Here is a 7,216-nt window from a genome sequence, read left to right on the forward strand (position 1 = left end):
TGGCTATTATAAATAATGCTGCTATAAATATCTGTGTACAAGTTTTCTGTGTGGGCATATGTTTTCACATCTTTTAATTAGTCTAGCAAATCAAAGTCACTTGGGTTCATTTAAGCAGGGCCTCTTAAAATCCTACTTAGAGTATGCAACTTATAATCTTAGATCAACTGGTCAATTAGGACATTCCTGAATAATGGCTAACATCCTAATATGGCTATAAGAATTTTTCTATGAGCCTATCATTTAGATAGTCAATTTCATGAAGACTGCTTCAGTCTTGTAGAAATGGAGTTGTTATCACATAGAGAATTTCCAAGTCCTCCACATTTTTTGAAAGGGCGGCTACAAATCATGCTGGAGAGCAGCACTCAATCTTCTAGGATTCAATGAAGGAGCACTTTTTTTTTTTTTTTTTTTTTTTTTTTCGGTACGCAGACCTCTCACTGTTGTGGCCTCTCCCGTTGCGGAGCACAGCTCCGGACGCGCAGGCCCAGCGGCCATGGCTCACGGGCCCAGCTGCTCCGCGGCACGCGGGATCCTCCCGGACCGGGGCACGAACCCACGTCCCCTCATCGGCAGGCGGACCCCCAACCACTGTGCCACCAGGGAAGCCCCAGGAGCACTTTTAATATACAATTTCTTTTACATATATCGACTGTCTTTTAAAGTTTGGGTTTTCCTTCTTGAAAAAACATTGTCAAATTGCCAAACCACTTGACCGTCCATTGTAGCTTTGGTTTTTATTAAGAAATAATTCATACTTAGAGTAAAAGTAAAAAGAATGTATTTTGTGTGCAAAGGATGAATGTATTAACTTTTTATTTGTAACAGAATTTTTTAAAAAGGTGAATAGAAATTGCTTTCCCATGTACTTGTAAATAAATAAACATTTCCTGTTGCCCACATTTGGACAATCATATGCCATCAAACTATGTAAAAAGCATACAAGCTTTAAGTACACTAATGTCCTTCAGCATGAAGTGTGCTCTGGATTTGGGGATCTGGAGGCTTGAGTTTGAATGTTGATTCTCTAACTGGCTAACCTTAGACAAATTGTTTAACATTTTGCACTATGGATTTCTTCTCTGTAAAATATGAGGCTACATTGAGTAAGGCCTCCTCCAATTATAACAGTAAATAAGATTCCTCTGCTATATTCAGGATGTGAAAATTATATGCTAATTATTTCTAATGGTGAGAAAAATGTTTTATCCTATCATATATTGGAAGGAGTATTACACTGAGAAGCATGAGTCAAATTCTAGTCCCAGCTGATACTGAGAAGCTGTGTGACCTCGGGGTAATCATTTAATTTCAAGCCTTAATTTTCCCAACTGTAAAATATGGGCACTAGATTAGATATCTTTAAGATACCTTCCAGCTAAAACACATTATATGGTTCTATTTTTTTAGAGATATCATTTAAAATATTATCCTTCATAATTAGGAATGAGACTACTTATGCATTAATAGTAAGGCACTCATTCATTCACCCATTCATTCATTCACCATTTATTGAGCATTTACTATAGGGTAGGTGCAGGAATCTGCTTTTAGATGTCTCTCACCTCCACTGCAGGAGTCATGGATTTGCACCTTTTCTTGAAACTCATCCCCACTTCACCTCTTGCCTCTCACTCTGCCTTGTGATATGCATTTGAGAGACAAATGTCCTGGATTAAGACTGAGTACAGTGGGTCATGGAGCATGGTAGAGTTAACAGGATAAAAAGGAATCGCACTATGACTTTGGGCTCCCTGGCATGGTGTTCTTTAGTTAACTGAGCATAGGCAATCTGTAACCTTATTTGACATTAACATTTTAACATTCATAAATATTGGGCTTTGCAAAATCACTTACTATAATTTTGTTTTTGTCCAATAATAGCTTCTCAGCAGTTGGTATGAGACTCAATTTTGCTCTTTTAACGCGTTTATTAAAAAGATGTATTTGCAGGAATTTCTCTTCTGAATTTATATATCCTGTGGTTTTAAGTGTTCTATTATTAATATTAACTTGAACCATGTGAAATTGTGTTTTTTAGGTCAAAATCAGTCAGATATTGGCAATTTCATATGATTCTAATATGACCTAGTTAGTCGTAAGCAGCAAAGACTGGGAGGCAAATACCACCAGTTGGAGGAGAAACTTTGACTCTTAAGTGTTTTTTTTTTTTTTTTTTGCCATTAAGGGAATTTTGACAAGTTTATGTCAACTTGCGCATTGGTTTTTTCCATTAGTTAAATGGAACAAATTGCAAACGCGAATAGAATTTTTAAATGCTTATTCATATACAAATCAGTATAGATCACTGGAAGAAAATTATAAATGTGGTTTATTCCCCAAATATCTAAATGTTTAGGTCATTGTGTTTCTCATTTGGGCAATGTAATGATTCAGATACACAATTCTTTGGCAAATTGGAAATCAGTGTTTTGAAAAAACTTGAAGATCACTGTCATTAATTTACTCAATTATTTCACATCTTCTGACTGGCAGACTATACCTGCTATATGCTATCTATATACGCCCAAACACATCTGCAGCTGAGAGATGAAACCTGGAGCTATTTTTTAAACCACAATCATGTGGCTGTGCTTTTGGCCAGGTGCTCACCTCTGAAGATTTCAAGAACCAAAATATCTTATTTCCATTACTTGCAGGAAACCACATATTAGTAACATAAGACAGACTATCTAAATTTTAATACTTGGAATTTACTCAGGCTTCCCAGAGAATAGTTGTATTTTCACATCTATATAAAAATAAGCTTGAGGAAACAGGCTAGTCTTTCTGACTTTGATCTTAAAGATGAAACCACAAGAACTAACAACTTGTATGTGGCCTAAAATTCTGTAAAGTTTACCAATGTTCATATTTACATTTAATCCTGATTGTAAACTTGTGAAATACTTTCAGCACGTTTGGAGTAGAAAGTGCACAGGTAAGGACTTCCCTGGCGGTCCAGTGGTTAAGACTCTGTGCTTCCACTGCAGGGGGCACAGGTTCAATCCCTGGTCAGGGAACTAAGATCCTGCATGCCGTGTAGCCAAAAAAAAAAGTGCACTGGTATAGAAGACAAAGATTAAGACCCTGCTTTCAACATGGAAAGCATTCTAGGCAAGTTATTTAACCTCTTCTTACCTCAGTTTCCTCATTATAAAATGAGGGTCTCAACACTGGTATTCATTTTTTTATCAAGCACCTACTATGTCCCAAGTAGTGTTCTAGTCACAGAAACTATAGCAGTGAACAAAGTTTAAAAAAACAAAACAGGGTGCTTCCCTGGTGGCGCAGTGGTTGAGAGTCCGCCTGCCGATGCAGGGGACACAGTTTCGTGCCCCGGTCCGGGAAGATCCCACATGCCGCGGAGCAGCTAGGCCCGTGAGCCATGGCCGCTGAGCCTGCATGTCCGGAGCCTGTGCTCCGCAACGGGAGAGGCCACAACAGTGAGAGGCCTGCATACCAAAAAAAACCCAAAAAACAAAAAAACCAAAACAAAAACAACTTACTTTCATGGAATTGATTTAGCATGGGAGGGGTAGAAAATATGAACCTGGGCAAGGAGGGAAGCAGTGATGGTAGAGTGTTGATATGTTATATAAGGTGGTTAAGGGAGGCCCTCATTGATAATATGTCATTTAATAGTAGACCTGAGAGAAGTGACAGAGTGAATGGTGTATGTATTTTGGTGAAAAGTGTTCTAGGAGAGGGAACAGAATGCACAGAGGCCTCAAGGCAAAGGGATGCCAACAAGGCTAAAACAAAATGAAAAAGTGAGGGGCAAAGGTTTGAGGGGAGTGGTGGCATGGATCACTGCACCTTGGAGTCCATTGCAAAGACTTTGGTTTTTAGACTTAGAGTGAGCTGGAGCCTTTGGAGGGTTTTGAGTAGAGGAGTGACTTTACTTACATTTTAACAAGATCACCCTGCTGCCCTGTTGAGGGTAGATTATAAACAGGCAAAGGCAGTACCAGGGAGACTATTTAAGGAGATCACTGCTATAATCCAGGTGAAAGAATGTGACTTGGGACATGGGAGTAGGTGTGGAGATTGTGGGAAGTGCTCCTATTCTGGCTCTCTTTTATGTAACTTTTTTTTTTTTTTTTTTTAAATTGAGCTGGGGCTTCCCTGGTGGTGCAGTGGTTAAGAATCCACCTGCCAATGCAGGGGACATGGGTTCGAGCCCTGGTCTGGGAAGATCACACACGCCGCAGAGCAACTAAGCCCATGTGCCACAACTGCTGAAGCCTGCGTGCCTAGAGCCCGTGCTCCGCAACAAGAGAAGCCACTGCAATGAGAAGCCCCGTGCACTGCAACGAAGAGCATCCCCTGCTCACCACAATGCCCGTGCACAGCATTGAAGACCCAACACAGCCAAAAATAAAATAAATTTTAAAAAATAATTTTTTTAAAAAAATTAAAAATAAAATACTAAAAAAGAGCTACTCATATTTTTTAAAAATTGAGCTATAATTGACATATAACACTGTATTAGTTTCAGGTGTGCAACATAATGATTTGACATATGTATATATTGCAAAACGATTGCCACAATAATGCTAGTTAACATCCATCACCACACACAGAAACAACTTTTTTTGTGTGTGATGAGAACTATTTAACTTTTTATTATAGAAAATGTCAAACATAGGTAAAACATAGTAGACTAGTATTGATACGATGAACCTCCATGTACACATCACTCACCTTCAACAATTATCAACTCATGATCAATCTTGTTGCTTCTATATTCCCATTTTCTCCATTATGTATTGTTTTGCAGCAAGGCCCACATATCATGTAATTTCATCTAAAAATACTTCAGAATGTATCACTAAAAGAATTTAAAAGACAATAATATTATAATCATATCTAAAGTTTTAAATAATTTTTAATGCCCTCAAACATGTATTCTGTATATATTTTAAAGATAGAGCCTACAGGTCTTCCTCATGGTTTATTTATCTTTTTGGCTGCCCTGCACAGCAGTTTGTGGGAACTTAGTTCCCTGACCATGGATTGAACCCGGGCCCTTGGCAGTGAAAAAACCAAGTCCTAACCGCTGGACCACCAGGGAATTCCCATTGCTCATGGTTTAGATGTAGAGAAAGAGGAGTCAAAGATGACACTGAAGTTTTTGGCTTAAGCAACTGGTAGTGTTTTACTGACATTTATAAGGAAAACACTGTTGGAGGAGTAGTTATGGCAGGCAGGGTGAACCAGGAGTTTGGTTTAGGACCTGTCCAGTTTGAGATGTCTATTCGATATCCAAATAGAGATACTGATTTGGCAGCTATATATATGTTTCTGAAATTTGGGAAGATCAGGCTGGAGGTAGAAATTTGGGAGCTGATACCACAATGGTACTGAAAATCATAAAACTGTTTGATGTCACCAAAGAAGTGAATATAAGTGGAAAAGGGGACTGAGGACTGAACCCTGGAGCACTCCAACACTTAGTCAGGGATAAGAAAGAACCAGCAAGGGACAGAACACATGACCAGTGAAACAGGAAGAAAACAGAGTGGTATTCTGAAAGCCTAGTGAAGAAAGTATTTCAAGGAGGATGCAATCACCTGTGTCAAATGCTGCTAATATATTAAGAAAGACAAGGACAAAGAGATGACCATGGAGTTAGCAAGGGTGAAGGTCATGGGTGATGCTGAAAGAGTTATTTTATCAGAGTGATGGCGATGAGAGAATACCTTACTTGGGTTCAGGAGAATCAGAAGAGAGATGAACAGTGGCTATAATATAAATCTTTTAAGGAGTTTTTGCTGATAAGGGGTGTTGAGAGGAATATGAAGTCAAAAAAGAGTTTTTTTGTTTGTTTGTTTTTTCTTTTTGCGGTATGCGGGCCTCTCACTGTTGTGGCCTCTCCCGTTGCGGAGCACAGGCTCCGGATGCGCAGGCCCAGCGGCCATGGCTCACGGGCCCAGCCGCTCCGCGGCATATGGGATCCTCCCAGACCGGGGCACGAACCCGTATCCCCTGCATCGGCAGGCGGACTCTTAACCACTGCGCCACCAGGGAGGCCCAGAGTTTTGTTTTTAAAGTAGGATATATTAGCACTGATGGGAATGATCATGAAATGAGATAGTGAGAATGTGAAATAATATAATATATATGGGTACCTAACACATAGAAGGCACACAAATGTTAGTTCTTTTCTCTTTGGGCCTTTTTAATATAGAGTTAAACAACCTGGAGCCACAGACAGCTGTTTTACTAATTAGTGGGCATCGAGAGCAGAATTATTTAGCTTTAGATAATTGTGCAAGGCAAAATGTGGGTGAAATACAGATATATGTGGCATATTTGGTTACATATAATAATTAACCCGAGAAAACAAGGCAGGGTTTTCTTTTTCTCATGTGAAAGAAGTCTAGAGGGTGGAAGCCTGGAACGGGTAGTACTGTGGTTTCATGGTGTTATCAGTGACTTGGGCTCTCTCTCATTCTGGCCTCTATTTTCAAGATCACCTTCCTGTCCATGATGGCTGCTAGAGGCCTAGCCATCACGTCCCAGTCTCAGCAGCAGAAAGGAAGAAAGAAAGGAGGAGGAAGAAGGGCTTGATCCCTTCATTCTAAGGAAACTTCTAAGGTGGGGAAATACAGTCTTTCAATAGGGCATATTTCTCTCCTGAATAAAATAGGGGTTTTATTACAAAGGAAGCAGAGAATGGATATTAGGGTAGGCTGTTAGCAATCTTTGCCTTAGCATTTGTGGGAAGAGCATGGACAAAAGACCTGTGTTTGAACCCTAGCTCTACCATATACTGGTTGTGGCCTTGAACAAGTTATTTTATCTCTGTGCCTCAATTTTCTCTTCTTTAAAATTGAGCTAATACTAGTGCTCAGAATACTAGTGTTACTCTGAGGAATAAATGAAATAATACAAGTAAAGTGCCATTGTGTCTGGCATATAATAGGCACATAATAAATAACACTACATATATGAAATAAAAATTAGTCATCTAGCAGGCCATTGAGAGATGGTGTCTTAGTCTCTTCAGGCTGCTATACCAAAATTCCATAGATTGGATGGCTTATAAACACCAGAAATTTATTTCTCACAGTTCTGGAAGCTGGGAAGTCCAAGATCAAGGTGCCTGCAGATTTGGTATCTGGTGAGGGTATCTTTCCTGGTTCATAGATGGCCATCTTTTCACTGTGCTCTCACATGGCACAAGCAGTGAGGGAGCTCTCTGTGA

Source organism: Mesoplodon densirostris, chromosome 7 (genome assembly GCF_025265405.1).
Source record: "Mesoplodon densirostris isolate mMesDen1 chromosome 7, mMesDen1 primary haplotype, whole genome shotgun sequence".
Taxonomy (NCBI): Eukaryota; Metazoa; Chordata; class Mammalia; order Artiodactyla; family Ziphiidae; genus Mesoplodon; species Mesoplodon densirostris.